The sequence below is a fragment of the Neolamprologus multifasciatus genome, chromosome 13 (genome assembly GCF_963576455.1).
Source record: "Neolamprologus multifasciatus chromosome 13, fNeoMul1.2, whole genome shotgun sequence".
NCBI lineage: Eukaryota > Metazoa > Chordata > Actinopteri > Cichliformes > Cichlidae > Neolamprologus > Neolamprologus multifasciatus.
Genome location: NC_140451.1, coordinates 18,198,023 through 18,214,991, shown reverse-complemented (window position 1 = coordinate 18,214,991; position 16,969 = coordinate 18,198,023). Strand labels below are relative to the sequence as shown.

The 16,969-nt window shown below is 40.3% G+C and overlaps 1 long non-coding RNA gene across 1 annotated transcript; it reads left to right on the top strand.

Moving 5' to 3' along the window:
• The first annotated feature begins 2,139 nt into the window (after positions 1-2,139).
• On the top strand, positions 2,140-6,550 carry LOC146505396 (uncharacterized). Its single transcript, XR_014877561.1, has 2 exons — positions 2,140-2,976; positions 3,138-6,550. It is a non-coding gene; the product is annotated as an uncharacterized LOC146505396 (long non-coding RNA).
• Positions 6,551-16,969: the final 10,419 nt, after the last annotated feature.

The window sequence follows — 16,969 nt, the reverse complement described above, 5'->3', positions numbered from 1 at the left end:
TATGTAAGCATTTAGCAGTCATTATTTCCAAAAAATCATCAAAGTTGTATAAAATCCTTTAATTTATAGTCTTGTCTTTGAGCCTCAAGCCTACTGTACAACAGAAAAATAGTTCATGAGGGTCCTTTTTATAAATGAGCTGGAACAAGTGATAAACACCACTGGAATGCATTGGATACCTCAAAGCTTGAAATGTGATTTAATAAAGTGAGCAAACCTAGACTGATGCTTTGGTGTAATGGAATAACAATACAATAGCTTCTTGCCCAGTGCTGTGTGCGACTGCATGTTTCTGCTTTCCTTCTGTAGTGTTTTATGGGCGCTTTGTTATTGAAATGTTAAGCAGCCCTCACAAGGTTATTTTCACGGCCGTCCACATTTATCAAAATGAACAACGCTGACACAAAGTCAAAAGTAAGGGAATAACGACTCTTTAAAGATGTCACTGCAATAAAAAAATTCTGTTTGTTCTCCAGTAATCAGTGTTATGGACACAGTGACAGCTCTCAGGGTTATTTCAGTCCAAGATCAAAATGAAATGAAGTTCAATCAGATGGCAAAAAATAAACCACAATTCCAGCTAATTTCATTCATCTAGTTTTCTCTCATGCAGATAAAAAGCAAGTACTTTTTCTTTATATAAAACTAAGTGGAGTTGATAGTAAAGCTTCATTTTTTAGACCTATCTTGCTAAATATGTCGAAGTATAAAGGTAAACCAAAAATTAAACAATTAAACATTGAATTTAAAAAATGCTAATCATTTGTACATTTGAATTATCAAAAGTGTGATCGCTTTTTTAATAAATGGGCATTATTTCAACACAATAGGCTACACACCAAGATGAATCCATTACTAATATTCTTCCATAGCAACTTCTGTATATTTTAGCAGTCCTTGGGTGAAGCACATAATTGAAGCTGTCAGGAGCCAGCAGTAGACGACTGGGAAGTACAAGACAGATTGTGCATAGCTGCAAGAATGTGACATATTACATAAGACCATGTGTTCTGAACAAACCCTGCCCAGATAAATGAAGGTAAGAATAAACCAGTTAATTGTTAAATACAATGGTGCTTTTCACTAATCCAGTGGGCAGACATGCTACTGTACTGTGTTAATGGAAGAACAGCAGTCTAACATTGGCAGCAAGGCCCTTATTCCAAACCACTTCATCTGTCCTCTTCCAGTCTGGTTACCATACACCTATGCTAGTTTTGGACAACACAAACTTTGGAGTAAGAAAAGCATAATTCTCTCGTCTCTCTCTCCCACTTGATCACTAAGTGTGTGTGTGTCTCTCTCTTTCTGTCTCATGGTTTTTACCCCACACAAACTAATTTCCACAGATGAAAAATGTCAAGGGCAGACCACCTGGCTATTCCATGCCTGCTCAGAGGAAAATCTTCCCCGTCTTCATCAATGAGGCGCATGTTCTGTCCCACTCACATATCACAGCCATTAGACAGGCATGTGTTGGGCCGGGTCCAGGGCACAGCCTGCTGTTCGACTCACTGTAGTCTCATTCAGGGTAATCTACACCAACCTAACCAATTTTGCAGGTGCAAAAATGTGTAACAAGAAGAACTTGAAACATTATTGGACTGTTCAGATGATCTTTGGGTGGATTCAACCACCCGGAGAGTTTGTTTTACAAGCTAAAATTTGGCTTATGAAAAAAAAGATTAATAATAATTAAGCGGCTCCAAAACTTTCCCATTCAATGACTTTGCAGGAAGCATCATTCAGATACTTTTGTAATGAGTGTGCTGGCATGAAACATCATTTTAAGCAGTGCATATATAAATAAGATTTCATATATTACATTTTATTCTTATTTCATGCAAGTAAACTGCATCTATATCATTCTAGTCCTCAGTATTTTGTGAAAAATATGCTTATTTAGTATAAATGATCATTTATAATTTTGTAAAAAAAAATCCAACAAGTTTAATTCATAGCTGTAGTTGTTCTTATGCTGTGATTGAAAACATTGTTAATTTAAAGCATTCTTTATCACAGTCACAATACACCATCACACCACAGTAACCAGTTACTCTATGTTGTGTACATTTACTGCCCAGCTCCAAAAGATAAAAAGCAAAGCAAATATTAGTATCTAGCATAGATTTTGCCGAGTTTGTTAGGTTTTGTATTGTTGATTGTCATTTATGCTCAGAAATATCTACTTATATATGCTTAGAGGTGTATAATCAATTGTGTAGTGATAGGATGTGTGATCCTTAATAGTCTGCAAAGGCTTGGTGTAGATTCCAGAGTGTTCTGGAATCCACACCTACATCCTGGGAGCATGGGAGAGGTCGTACATTGTCTTATTGTTTTATGGTAGGATAAACGTGGCTATATCTGTTTTAGGCTAAGTGCCTTTTGTTTATGTGAACTGCTGGACTTTCCAGACCAGTAGGTTTAGGGAAGTCTTTATGGGGTCACGCTCCCCCACACACACACACACACACACACACAATCCTTTGTTCACATGTTTACCTATGTAAGATGTTATATGTTAATGACCCTATGCATATTCATGTAACCACAATAAAAGGAGTGCTATGGGGAACCTGGCTGAGAGTCTGATGGAGGTCAAGTGGTGGAACGACACTTGGCTCCAGGCAGGTCTCCCTCATGCATGAGTAACATGAAGAACTTTGCCTACTTTGGGTCTTGCTTTGCTGTGTAATTATATTGTCTTCAACGTTCCAGCGAATAGGTTTAAGCTACAAACCTATCATTAATTGGTCCTTCGAGAGCCGGATCCCTGGAGTCGACATTCACCAAGGGGAGAAGAGACACGCTGAAAGACTGACGTCAGCCAGGAAGTTCCTGTAGTAAAGTCCCGAGACGTGAGAATTCGTCATCGGGCAGGTGGATTAGCTGTCTGTTTTCTCTCCTTGATGAATGACGATTGGCGGGATTCGAGGCTGATATTACACGCTAAGCAACACCAAGTAAGTGTAAGTCTTTGCCACTGTGTGCGGCAAAGCACGCAATCACTGTGTGAGGCTGAGTTCTAAAGTCTTTATCACTGTGTGCGATAAAGTGTGTAGTCACTGTGTGCGACTATTCTTTGCCACTGTGTGAGGCAAAGCACGCAACCACTGTGTGCGGTTGCGTTGGAGGTCTTTGCCACTGTGTGCGGCAAAGCACGCATCCACTGTGTGAGGTTGCGTTGGAAGTCTTTATCACTGTGTGCGATAAAGCGCGTGATCACTGCTATGTAAGTCTTTGCCACTGTGTGAGGCAAAGCGCGCAGCAACTGTGTGAGACTGCGTTGAGACAATAGGCCTAATTTTTGTTGTTTGTGTGTGAGGATATTTGTTGTTGTTGTGTTCGTTGTGTTTGTGTGAGTGAGTGTGGAGTAGAACACATATTCTGTGACGCCAGCTGTTGTTGTTATCGTGGGTTCCCAAAGCAACCAAGAGTGCGTCAGAGGGTGAAGAGAAGTGTATGATGGACTAAGCTCTTGGCAGCGTAAAGTATTTTGAATATTGGCACAAAAAATGATTTTGAGTGTAAACTGCTTGCTGGAAAATGTTAGAAGTTTTCAGAAAACACACCAGCCTTGAAGAGCGTGTGGAGAAGGCCAGCCCACATCAGCAGCACTTAAGATATGCTCTGGTGAATGGCTTTCCCCCACCCCTTGCTGACACAAAATGTTTATTCTTTAGCTTGCCCTGATCGACAACAGCCTGTGCTCCAGACCATAGATTTAATTGAGGTGGATAAGTGTTAAAAGAATCTGCATTAAGCTTAGGGTTGTTCAAATTAAGTACAATGATATATGAGATGAAGTAAAATAGGTAAATATTTAAACTAATGATGTGCATAGAGGCACTTGACCTGTGTGAAAGACTGTCATCTTAATATGAGCCATTGTTGAGATATAGAGCACACCTATGAAAACAACAAATATGCTGAACCCTGTATGAAACATCTAAAGGTACATGATGGAGAAGCTGAATTGAATATGAAAGTGCAAGTCTTTGCCACTGTGGGGCAAAGCACGCAACCACTGTGTGAGGTTGCGTTGTGGTCTCTTCTGAGCTGACGATCAAGCTACACATTATCAGATCAGGAGCTGGCTGAGAACTCTTTGAAGAGAGGGAAACAGAACTATGATAACTGTGATAACTGGAGTGTGCAGAGTTTCCGTGAGCAGTTTTCCTGCATCTTATCTCATGTGTGTAGAGTGTTCATAGCATCAGCATCATGTTTTTGTTTATTTGTTTTGTTGGGTTGAAAATAATTAAATAAACTTGTGATCATACTTATGGATCACCATGGCACATGCCATTGGCCAAATGATTTATGTACGCAGATGAAAAAAGTGAGTGTGAATGTGTCTGACGTCACAGTGTTTTTGTGCGCTGTGTAAAAGTAATTGCCTTTGATTGTGAGAGTGGTGATTCTGCAGGTCACCAGCTATTGTAAAAAAAAAAAAAAAAAAAGAGAGTACAATAGAGACAAAATTTACATTGTAGATGAAAAATAATCATAGGAAAAAGGTTTTGTGTTGATCAGCCAAGAACAACTACTATCTCATTTTCTGCTTTTAAGAAAGGAGAGTTCACAAAAACAGAGAGAGAGAGAGAGAGATGTGTGTTGATTAAGCAGTGATAATAATAATGAAAATGTCTTAGTTTGTCACTTTCAGATGAAAAGCAGACCTGAATCAATTTTCCACATGCAGCGGTCGGAAGAAAGTTATAGTTTAACATCATTGGAAACATTCAGGCCAAGTTTCTGGCTAACTTATTTACAGCACCATGTGTCTCTCAATCTCACAAGCAAGCTCTCACTCCTCCCTGAAGACAAGGAATGCAGCTCCAAAGAGCAATAACATGGCAGATAAAGAGACAGCAGCAGAGTCCTGAGCAAAAACTCCCGAGCAAAGAGTCCCAGCAAGCAGCAGCAGTGTGGACAAACAGCATCAGAGAAGAAGAGCAAACCCATCATCCTGCCTGATTGGATGAATGGCACTGTGTTTCCAACAAGCTGCAACTTCACTGTGCATGTGACAAGAACATTTGAGGAGAACTGAGGAGACTGTTGGAGTTTGACATTTGCCACCTTTGGAGAAAATGGCAAGAAGAGACAGTGAAACACAGGACAAAGCTGAAGGAGAACTGCCGGCTGTTGGACTGTTGAAGTGGGAGAGGACAACAGAGTGAGATGGGTGGTGAGAACACATAGGAATTTTGTTTAATATGGGAAATCAAAATTTGGGTTAGCAAACCTGGGGAAAAGAAAACTGACTGCTTAAGTTGGAAAATTGTGAAGGAGTCTGAAACACTGCAAAAAAGAAACATACAAAATCACACACACAAGCAGAACATGCATTAACCCTACTAACACTTCCAAATACAAGAGAGCTCATGAAGATTAGACAACATCTTAAGCATGTGAGTCTGTTTATCATCTTGTCCAAGTCACCTTGTGTGATGTAAAGACCAGTGGACTCATAGCACATTAGTTAAGAAATGATTAAATAATAGCAGAGAAATGTGTAGGAAAGGCAGCTTTAAGAACATGTTCTGCTGGAGATGCAGCTCCACAGACATTGATTAAACCTGCCTAATAACACAAACACACATGCAATGAAAGTCAGCTTGTTATCTTTCATCAGTGTTAAAATAGTGTTAATTTAACAGACACTTGTTATCAAATACTGAATTTATCCAATGCTGACAATTAACTCTCTAGGTTGCAGGACAACAGTTTAACTTTTGTAAAAAAAAAAAAAAAAAAAAGATTCTGGTTTGATCACCCAGTGATCAGACAATAAATTTAGTTGTTACAGTAAATTGGGAGATGCTTCCTGCTTGATTGATGCAGAACAAATAATTTACTGTATGAGGGGAATTCTATTTTTGTGATAACATTTTGAACATGAATTTCTGTTGTCCTGTCATCTTAGTGGGTTAATAGCTGATATGCAAATTAGTTGATCGTTCTTAGATTAAGGAAAGGTGACTGAATTCTAGCACGAGTGAATGAGATGTGTTGGAGTTTGTTGTGTGTTGAGTGTAGACTCTAAAACACTGAGTTTCCTGTTTTGATGTGCGAGTGAATCCTGTACTTAGATACACAACTCTGAATACGTCAGAACAAACTTCTTTTGTGAAGTGCATGACAGCATGTCACATGTTTTATGATGAAGGGAAAAAGGAAAACTGAATAAAATGGGTGTGTGTGGCCTAAATGAGTGAAGAGCACAGACCTGGGGATTAAACTCCTAGATAATAAGACGTTAGGCCTATGTTGTGTGTTGTGCAGCTGATGGTTGGTTTGGAGTGAATTTAGCTGATGATTTTTCTTTTGTTGTGAAGTTGAGCCTGCCAATTAGTATGATAGTATGATAAACCATGCTGATGGTATGATTTACCCTCCTGAGATGAGGAGCTTGTGTCATGACTTAACAAGGCCTTTTTATTTTTGTTACTTTCACAGTGCACTGAAAGTTTTGTTTGATAATCTCTGTTTGAGCAGATCTGCACGATTAGAAGCGCTATACGATACGTCGTCAAGAAAATTGTTACAAGTGAGCTTCTCCACATTAAAATGGGCTCAGGAGAAAGTCACTTATCTGGGACAATTAGAAAATGAGAGTTCCTGTCCAAAAAGGATTCAGCGAGGTAATCCGATCTAAAGTTCTTCTTTTTCTTTTTGAAATGACGTCATTTTGCTGAGAGTGGAAACGTAATGCGACGATCGATTCCACTATCAGCAAAGAAAGAAAGAATGAATGTATGAATGAATGAATGAGTGAAAGAGAAAAAAAAAAAAAACTGGTTGGTAAAAGCTGACAAGGCTTGACCACTACTCAAGGTTAACCTCCACCTAGACAGGACAAAAGGGTGGATGAATCTATGTGTGTTTCCTTTTTACAGGAGCAGAAAGATGACAGCAACATTCGAGGTTGCGTGATGATTTAACCTTTTAGGTGCCACTTTCTGTGTCTGTGCACCTACCAGGGGTGTTATTCACTACCTTGTGTTGCTCACAGAAGAAACTGTGAGAAAGAGTGTATACATCTGCGCAGCGCTAACATTTGCATTTTCTTTTCTACAGCATTACAGTTCTTCATGTGAATTGATCATGTGATTTATACCAGGACAGCTGGTTGATGTTTTTTCCTACTACAGGATTTCTGGGTTTATTTGTGAAGATAACTGTGTTTACAGGTTATGAGTGGTGATGCTGTTACACTGTGTTTTTGGGAAAATGTGAAGGTTACTTTGATGATGTGAATAACATTCTTTCCACAGCTATGGATGGTTAACTTTATGGTCCTTTTATAGCACCTCTGGAACCTGTCGACCTGCGTCTGACCACCGGGATGGTCAATGTGTATTGCTAATGTTTGTTTTTCTAAGAGTACATGTAGAGGATTCGGCAGAAGCGGACAAGTGACATAAGAAAAACAAATAAGTTTTTTGAGCTCATAGTGATACATGAGTGGAGTGACTTTGCTTAAGAGAAGTCACCGATTACATTAATGTTGACTGAGCACATGGGATGATCCATGTCTGAGGCAAATTATGGAACTAATTGTAGTTTACTGATTTGAGAAAACCTGCACATGACACTTGTCTTGCTGATGTTGAATGCTTTATTACTCTTATGATACAATTGTTTATAGGTGTGAAGTTTGATTTCACTTCCAGATCTTGTTTTCCAGGCCATGATGGTGTGTATGCAGGCTCCTGGCGGAGCCAGGTGTTAAGCAAACTTAATATGCAAAACACACTAACATCTTTTATTGCAGGGTTACGGAGCTACTCCGGAGGAGATGCCCTGATGTTGCCTGGGACATGATCTAGCTAACCTTTTTTCTTTAAGACAGGAATCTAGGTTTGATGAGTTGACTCATGGGAGTGTCCATGAGTCAAGAGGAGGGGTCCAGGATTAACATGAAACAATGTTTTCTATTATTGTTGCAGTGATTTGTGTGATTAACAGTTCATTTATGGGTATTAAACCTACGCAAGTGTTGCATTCAGGTTCAGATGAGGCTTTGATGGCCTATAAGTGAAGTTCACTGAACTAAAGAATGTGGTTTGATGATTGTTGACATGCTCTCCAAATAGAAGTTTTTCCTCCTAGCAAGGAAATATAGGTGCAGCAGTCAGAGTATTGCTGGAAGGAATCTCCTGAGAAATCTCCAGAGGCCCAGTGAGAAACAAGAACCATTCCGGGCATGGCTGACAGTCCAGGCAGTGGTTGAGGTCAAAGGTCGAGCTGTTTGGGGCCCATCATGAGATCAGACTTTGGAGCCACAGCCAGGACCACGAAGCTGCGTTGGAATGAGAGCTGTGCCAAGGGGGCTTTCCAGAGGCCAACAGAGGAGATTGTGGACAACAGACGGGCACCTGAAAGATGAGGGGAGCGTGCCAAGCTCCATCGACAGTGCAGAGGGAGTCTAAGGATGGCATCATGATTCTGTGAAGAGCACAGGAACCAGAAGCTATGGTGGTGATGGCAGCAGTTTCCTATGAACATCACCTAATGCTGTGCCACTGTACTGTGCATATGATGACACTCTGAAGACTGCTGGGATCTTAACAGCAGTAAGATAACTGGACCCAGCACCCTTTCCACAGAGGGGTTTTTCTGCAGAGCATGGACAATGGAGGAGTCATAAGTATCCCCCTCGCAGGACGAAGGCCTGAAGTGAGGTGATGGGGGTTGGTAGAGGACATGAAACTAGAGTGCTGAAGAGGTCTGCAGCTTTGGAGATAACTGAGACCCATGTTGACAAACAACAAAACCAACTGGTATGTTTGAATGTCTATTCTACATACATTTGGACTCTGGTCCTATGGACAGTGATGGAAACAACTGGAAGAGACATTCATGACGCCCTGCAGAACTTAAACCACTCTGCAGAGAGACATGTGATTTGCATGCCCAGAGGAGCACCACCAAGCTGAGATGTTGTTGAAAATCTTACTTTCTTATTTTAACTATTAAATTAACAATTCATTTGTTTGCTCGTAGGATGCAGTTTGCCATTGGATGAGATCAATGAGGAATGGGATAACTGCTAATACATTTGTTAAACTGTGTACTTTTACAGTAATTTAGGGTGATTGACATATGCTGTGTGTAAAAATGTTTGCATTTACACTGTCAGGCATGAGGTGATCATAACTGGGAACTTTTCTAGCATAAAGGTCAAAAAGGGGGGAATGTTAGGTTTTGTATTGTTGATTGTCATTTATGCTCAGAAATAGAGCTGGGCGATATATCGAGTTTTTAAAAAATATCGATATATTTTTATACGAGATATAAGATGTGACAATATCCTTTATATCGATATAGTCTATGTTACGTTATAACTATACTTGTGGAGCCGCAAGTTTGCCTCTCTTTCGTCCACTTTTGTCTTTACGCAACATTACTCGGCCTCACCCCTCCCTCACTGAACACAACTCCCCCTCCTCCCCCATCGCTTCACCTGCAGGAAGCGACAAGATGGACACGGCAAATCTCCGTTAACGAGTTACTGCGCATCGCCCCGTGCGTGGGGCTGGACGCCGTCAACGTGTTAGCTAGCTAACCACGCTAACGCCATGCAGCCCAGAGGCGCTGCACAGCCTAAAATCCTTTCATTTTCTCAAAAGTTGACAGCGCGCCTTATGTATGAATTCTGGTTGTGCTTGATGGCCGCGAAGCGATTTTATGTGGTACACAGCGCTCAGCAATCTGTCAAAAAATGTTTTAGTACGACTTTGGTAAGCTACGTGCTGCACCGGTTGATGGATTGTCAGAGCATTACGGCTACCGAGGAGCCTCGCGGAGTGATACGTACTGTGCTTCAACGTAATATTACCCTACTGTGTATAAGGACCATAAATGGCACCTGTTAAGAGACGTGGTTACGAAGAGGATTTCAAACTCAATGCTGTCAGTCACACAGTAGAAGTTGGGAACAGAGCAGCTGTGAAATCTGTCTTTGTTACTATGCTCTGCATCTTTTAGTTTACATTTTGACTGCACAATTGTGAGCTTTTTGTTGTGCACAAAAACAACATTGTTTTCTTTTATTTATGGAGCATTATTATTTGCATTATTAAATGCTCATAATTTATTTTTGAGTAAATTTTATGTACATCTATGCTCTATGTTAATAAAAGTGCCCGTGTGACATCTGGGACACAGCTTTGACTAAGAACTCTCTTTTTGTTCTTACTTTATGGCTTAAAAAAATATCGAGATATATATCTTATATCGCCGTCCAGGTAAAATATATCGAGATATGAATTTTGGGTCATATCGCCCAGCCCTACTCAGAAATATCTACTTATATATGCTTAGAGGTGTATAATCAATTGTGTAGTGATAGGATGTGTGATCCTTAATAGTCTGCAAAGGCTTGGTGTAGATTCCAGAGTGTTCTGGAATCCACACCTACATCCTGGGAGCATGGGAGAGGTCGTACATTGTCTTATTGTTTTATGGTAGGATAAACGTGGCTATATCTGTTTTAGGCTAAGTGCCTTTTGTTTATGTGAACTGCTGGACTTTCCAGACCAGTAGGTTTAGGGAAGTCTTTATGGGGTCACGCTCCCCCACACACACACACACACACACACACAATCCTTTGTTCACATGTTTACCTATGTAAGATGTTATATGTTAATGACCCTATGCATATTCATGTAACCACAATAAAAGGAGTGCTATGGGGAACCTGGCTGAGAGTCTGATGGAGGTCAAGTGGTGGAACGACACTTGGCTCCAGGCAGGTCTCCCTCATGCATGAGTAACATGAAGAACTTTGCCTACTTTGGGTCTTGCTTTGCTGTGTAATTATATTGTCTTCAACGTTCCAGCGAATAGGTTTAAGCTACAAACCTATCAGAGTTGAATGAAAGATATTGCCCCATATGTGCTGGATGCATAAGCTACTGGTCCTCGGAGGTTCATCTTATCAGCCTAACAGGGGTGTAACAACTCTGAAGGCCACAATTCTAATACCCACACTATGGTGCCCATGTGGGACTGCTGATAGCTGATTAAAGCACGAAAGCATAAAAAGAACTTTTACTTCTAAAAAAGAAGTGACCGCTTGGTGGACACATGCACACATGCAGGGATTCGGTGTGTCCTCTAGGAGCTTAAGAATTTGTAGGAAATCAAGACTTTAAAAATATATATTTTAATAAGATTTCTTGATCAATGGTCTTTCTGTTTTCAGCTTATGAATTGTTGCCATTATTATTGTGATTGGACTGATTTTATACCTGTCTCCCGTGACTCATATTGCCCCTACGTCAAGGCATGACTGATTGTTTTGTGGTCACACATGCAGTTGATATTTATACCGACAGGCACATTAACATTTTCCTTTTCCCCCAACGTGGGTGACCTGAATAAGTTGTGACTAAAAAGAATTACCACCTGAAAAAAAAATCAGCTTGCATATTTGAATTCATGAAAGTGTTCTTGTGTGCATGCCCTGTATGTGGTTATACTTAACTTGAGCCAAATGAGACCACTGTACATGTACAATGTTCTATACTTGAGCCTACGTTCATGAAAAGGCCATACTATGTTCCTACTGGATGATTAGATGTAGAGAAAGAGCTTCAAGTCGCAGAGGTCCTGATTATAAACATAGCTGTTCCCTGTCAAAATCATATCATAAGCTGCTTTAAATTGAATTACAATACAGCCTGATTCTGGCACTACTGCCGTTTTGCAGACAAACCTCTGTGATTCTCTTATTCTCTCTCTGTGTAACATCATTTTAGATTAGCAAGCTGAACGTGGTCCTTGTTGCAATTCATCTAAATCCATCCAGATGGCGTACGGTTTAAGTTTCATCCGCTGCAATGAAGAGCTATTAGCTGATATGTTCCTTGGATCCGTTCCTTCATTTGCCCTTTGTGGTGATGGGACAAGTGTCGTTCCAGAGTCGCAAGACAACTGTCCTCCACCCTGTAATTATTCAATTCCTTTCTAGTTGTTGACAGGTACTTTTTCCGTCGCTGTGTGCATCATTTTGTTTTATTGGGTGATTAAAAGCTTCTTTGGTCGTTGTCTTCACCCTCATCCCTGATCATATCCTTCTGTGATTGTCTCTGTGTTTGTTTCCTGTGAGAGTGCTCTAATTATCGTTGCAGTCTGGATACACTTTGTGCCACATGACAGCTGGAATTTCTCCTTACTTCCTCTAAAAGTCTGCTGTCATCTTGTACATATGCCACTTTTTTATTGCTGTAATTGTTTCCATTTGATGCAGTAATTTAAACATTACCCTGAATTATGAGCATGGACTAACTATATAGTTCATATGCCGAAAACCAGAAATAGCCAATAAATAATTTAGTGGAAATAAACATGAAAAATAAATATGAAATCAGGGCCCCTTTCTTGCTTGTTTAACTGTGGAAATTTTCATTGATTCGCTTGATCATTGGTGCTGTAAGCCCAGCACTGACCTCAATAAAAGCTCATTCTTTGACTTCAGATGTTTAAAGTGGAATCCTGGCAGAAATCAAACTGCCGCACAGCTACATAACCGCGCACAAAAAGAAAAAAAACTCTTTTCATATTCTCCAAGATCCCAGACATATTTATTAAGGTCCCAAGTTCTCGTGTGCACTCCCAGATCAAATGGTTTCAGTCCTGGCTCCAATAATCAAACCATCCAACATTTTCAGAGCATTATCCTGCTACTCTTGTCCATAAAATGCAAGCATGTGGACACTGATGTTGTACAGCCAAAGTATTTCAACACAAATCCGTCTCCTTCTCACTGTATTGTACTTCTCCTTCTCTCTGCTCTCACCCCTGCTGTGGTCTCACACCTCATTCTCTTCCTTTATTCCCTGTAAATGTCAAATACATTTCTGCTGATGTATTTGACATGTCTGCTAGTTTGTCTCTGTCAAATTTTGGAGATGATGTGCGATTTGGAGGACAGTTAGGAGCTCATGTTCCTTTGAGTCAGAAAACAGGAGAAGGTGTAATTTCCTGAGTCTAAAAAGCTCTAAAAAATAATCCAGGCTCACTCTTACACTTTGGAAAAAATGGCTGCTTGATTAAAGATATCTGAGCCAAGAAGTTCCCAGATCAGGGCCACCCTGTGCAGCGTGGTGCTAAGAGAGCCAGGTTTATGGATCATAATAACAGAAGTACTCCAAAGAAAACAAAAATATAGAATATTTTGAATATCAAGTGCACTTCTCGGATAATTCAAGAATCATAATGAGTGGAGAGTGACGAACGAAGACATCACTTGGTGTAATTAGATGGAGAAATGCTTGGGGGTTTATGTGCAGCCTCACACACAGACACACTAACACACTCCGCCTTAATTAGCGGCATATCTGTATTTGGCCCTTCCCCGTCAGGACCGGGCCAGAGCTCAGAACAGGAGAGGAAGGCTGTCTGAGTGTGGAAAGCGCAAAGCACTTCAAAGCAACAGACGACTGGCAAAGACAGCAAGATGTCTGAGGAGATAGAGAGGGAGAGGCAGCACCCGAAGAGAAACACGGGAAGGAGAACGTGTCTCTAAATTGTTCTCGGTGAGAGACAGAACAACAGACACGAGAGGAAATGGAAGAAGGAGGGGAAACTAAACACACAGCACGTCGAAGCTAATACGCTAATCCACTTCTCTCCACTTTTCTTCGTATCCCATTTTTATATTTGTGTGAAAAATAATGCTTCTAATTAGGGGAAGCATACATTTTTTTTATCATTAAAAGCAATTGAAATGATCATAAATGCTATTGTGCATGTCTAAGTATCTGCATGCCTCTGTCTTTGTTGTTCTCACGCGCTCACACTCTTCAGCTCCTCTGATTAAGCTCAAATAAAGTAGCCAACAGTTCTGGGAAGACGTGGGCAGGCTTCTGCTCTTTGTGGCTGCTTCCCAGTATCTGTGATAATACAACCCTGTGTGCCTTTGTGTCTGTGTGTGTGCGTTATTACGTGTCTGCACTTCTTCATTCATTTGCTGATGTCTATCTTTCAAAAGACAGTGCAGCTAGTGTTCATTATGTGTTCAGCAGTTGTTGTTGTTGTTGTTGTTGCGCTATCATGTCTTTAAGGACAAGATGTTGATGAGCATTTGTTGTTGTATTCTCCATCCCTGTTTAAAGCCGAGTTAATATGAGCTTCCTGTATGGTCAGAGAAGTGGCTGACTGTGCAGCAGAATGAAAAATAGGATAGCAGATTCCTACACCCATCCTGGGTTTCTTTCAGAATAAGTTTGATTGAAAATATGTGCTGACTTGTCAAACAAAGTATTCAGTGTCCTTGGCTGACTTACTACTCCCTTTCCCTCAGTACCACAGAACTGTTTGTATTTAATCATTCTAAATGTATGTTTTGATTAAGTAATTAAAACATTGTCTGTGGCACCGTTTATTAAATACAGGCAAAAACAATCCCTTGGGATGGATTAAGTTCCTTCAGCAACAACATGAACCTTTCATTCTTTCCATTCTATGCTGTTTATTTGCCAAATTTGTTATTTGGAAAAGAATTGCATGCATTATGTATCAGATAATCAGTCACTGATTAAGTTTCTCTTTGGAGAACTATTTTTTAATAAACACCCAAACCACAGCCCTAAATATTAGCATTTCTCCTGGTGAATTGAGTTAACATTGGATTTATTTTTGTCATTTTGGCCTCATTTTTCCTTAATGCCTGTCCACTAGAGGGGGCAGTGAACACATGTGACCTTTGGCCTCTGGTTAACCTGTTGTGCTAGAAGGTCTGATGTTTTTGTTTTCAATCCAAAATCACCACATACCTCTATAACTGTGGAGGAAAGTCACTTTTATAATACAGCTGCAGCAAATAATGAAATTTGCTTTAAAAAGCAGACAGGTACTCTGGGTTCAGTTTTGCATTTAAAACAAACAAAAAAAAAACCTTGCAGTGTTCATAAGAAACGTTAAAATACACTCAGTGAAGGTGAAACAAGTGCTGCCGATGGAGAGTTAGATTACTGTACTGGCTCTCAGGACTCTCAGGCCATCTGCTTAACCATCTGAAGACAGGAAACCGAGCTGGCTCTAGCTTACCTTCCACTACAGACCCCAGTAGTCTGTTCTATACTTCAGCCAGAGCAAGAACTAAGCTTCCCAACAGCCTGGAATTCACTGTGAGCTATAACAAGGCACACTTGGCTTTCAGCCTGAACCTTCACTTTCATTTATGATGACAGCCACTTTCATATGTTAAGAGTGAAAGGGGTGTTGCTGTCTGATTTAATTTAGGAAACATGCATTAGTTTGTTTATCTGAAAAATGATTACTTGCAGCTATCACGCTTATGAAGGGCACATTATTGTGACAGTTAAAATTCCTTCTGGTGTACACCTAAAACATGCGTCCTTGTTGCACGCATGCCACAAGTCCCCAGATCAGCATAGACCTGCTCTCAGTCCTCATTCTGAAAGGCAGATTCTTCCACCCTGTAAACAAACAGCAGCTGGATAAGTGGCAGGTTGCTTTGCGGGATGTTGATGGAATAAGTGCGTTTTAATCTGTACAGAAACTTGGCTGCGAAAAGCAGATACAGAGCCAAACTTCAAACTTTGAGAGGGCATTTTTTTTAATTCTGTCTTTTTCTTTTCTTTCTCCTGACAGGCTCATTTTTCTTCTCTCAGTAGGATGGCTGCAGGTAGCGCTATCATTACACTCTACTCCATTACAGAGCACTCTATCATGGGGCTCTGTCCAACAGCTTTCATGCTTGTTACTGTCAATATCACTGACGGAGCTTTGCAGTGCAAAGTCCTGAAAGCTCATAAATTCTTTATGTTTAACAAGTCAGCCTTTTGTGTCTGGTGTCCTATGGTGTGCAAATATTGTCAGAACACCACACCAGGACAGGAGCTCTGTGTGTACAGAAATGCCAAAGACCCATGACTGCTTTGAAACAATTTCAGTTTCAGAGTCCTCTGCTCAACCAAGCATTCATTCAGGGTGGACACTGGAATCCCAGTGCTCTTAAAATCACCTATTATGTAAGAAGAACAGAGTCTTCTCTCTCCCTCTCCCTCTCCCCCATCTCTCTTTCCAGGCAGAGAAGACTAATGCAGCGTCATCTACCTTCTGGCACGACCCTCTCTCTTCATTATTGGAATAAGGCCCCTTTTCCTGTCATGTTTTCACTTCACTGTGAACTGTGGAGCTGAATACAGATGTGTGTGTGTTTGTGTGTATGTGTGTGTGTATGAGTGTGTGCATGATGCACTCACTTCCTCTCATCATAATCAATACTGCAGACCATAATCTGGGTTAATACCAGCAGGAGAACAATCACAGATGCAGCTTTCATGTAAACTCTGTTTTGCTTTATTGAAATGATTTATATCTGGTTTGAATCTTTTAAGTTGTTGCAAACAATAGTTAGAAGGAAAACAATTCATTTAATACAGTAAAAATTGAAAAAGATGTGTTTTGTTGGGCTGAGCTACACAAGTCATTCCAGACACACACTCCTATATCTTTTGTTTATTCAAATCAGCAATGTATAATCTTAGCTCTCTAATCCAGAACAAACATCAAGAACTTCAAAGCAATCGAACCTGACTGTTTTAAATAGATCAGCTTCTGATCTAGATTACACAGCTCTGTATACAAGAACTGCGTTCAGCTGACATCATCTCTGTAGAAATGAAGGGGGGAAAAAGTTTAGCTGTTGCCTTCATTAAGAATTCTGAGTTTTGGGTTTCTTCAAGCACAAAATGAAATGACATCATTGAATTTTAGCCATGAATGTGCCCTTTTGTGAGTCCGTGGCTGTTGTTTAATAATCATGCATGGCAGCTCTGGTGCTTTGCCCTAAGGGAAGCTGATACTGAATTTGATCAAACAGTACTACACAAACAAAGGCGGGAGAAAAAACGAAACAAAAGACAGTTATTTTGGTCCAAATGGTTTAAATCAAACAGTGCTGAAAATAGATAAACATCAA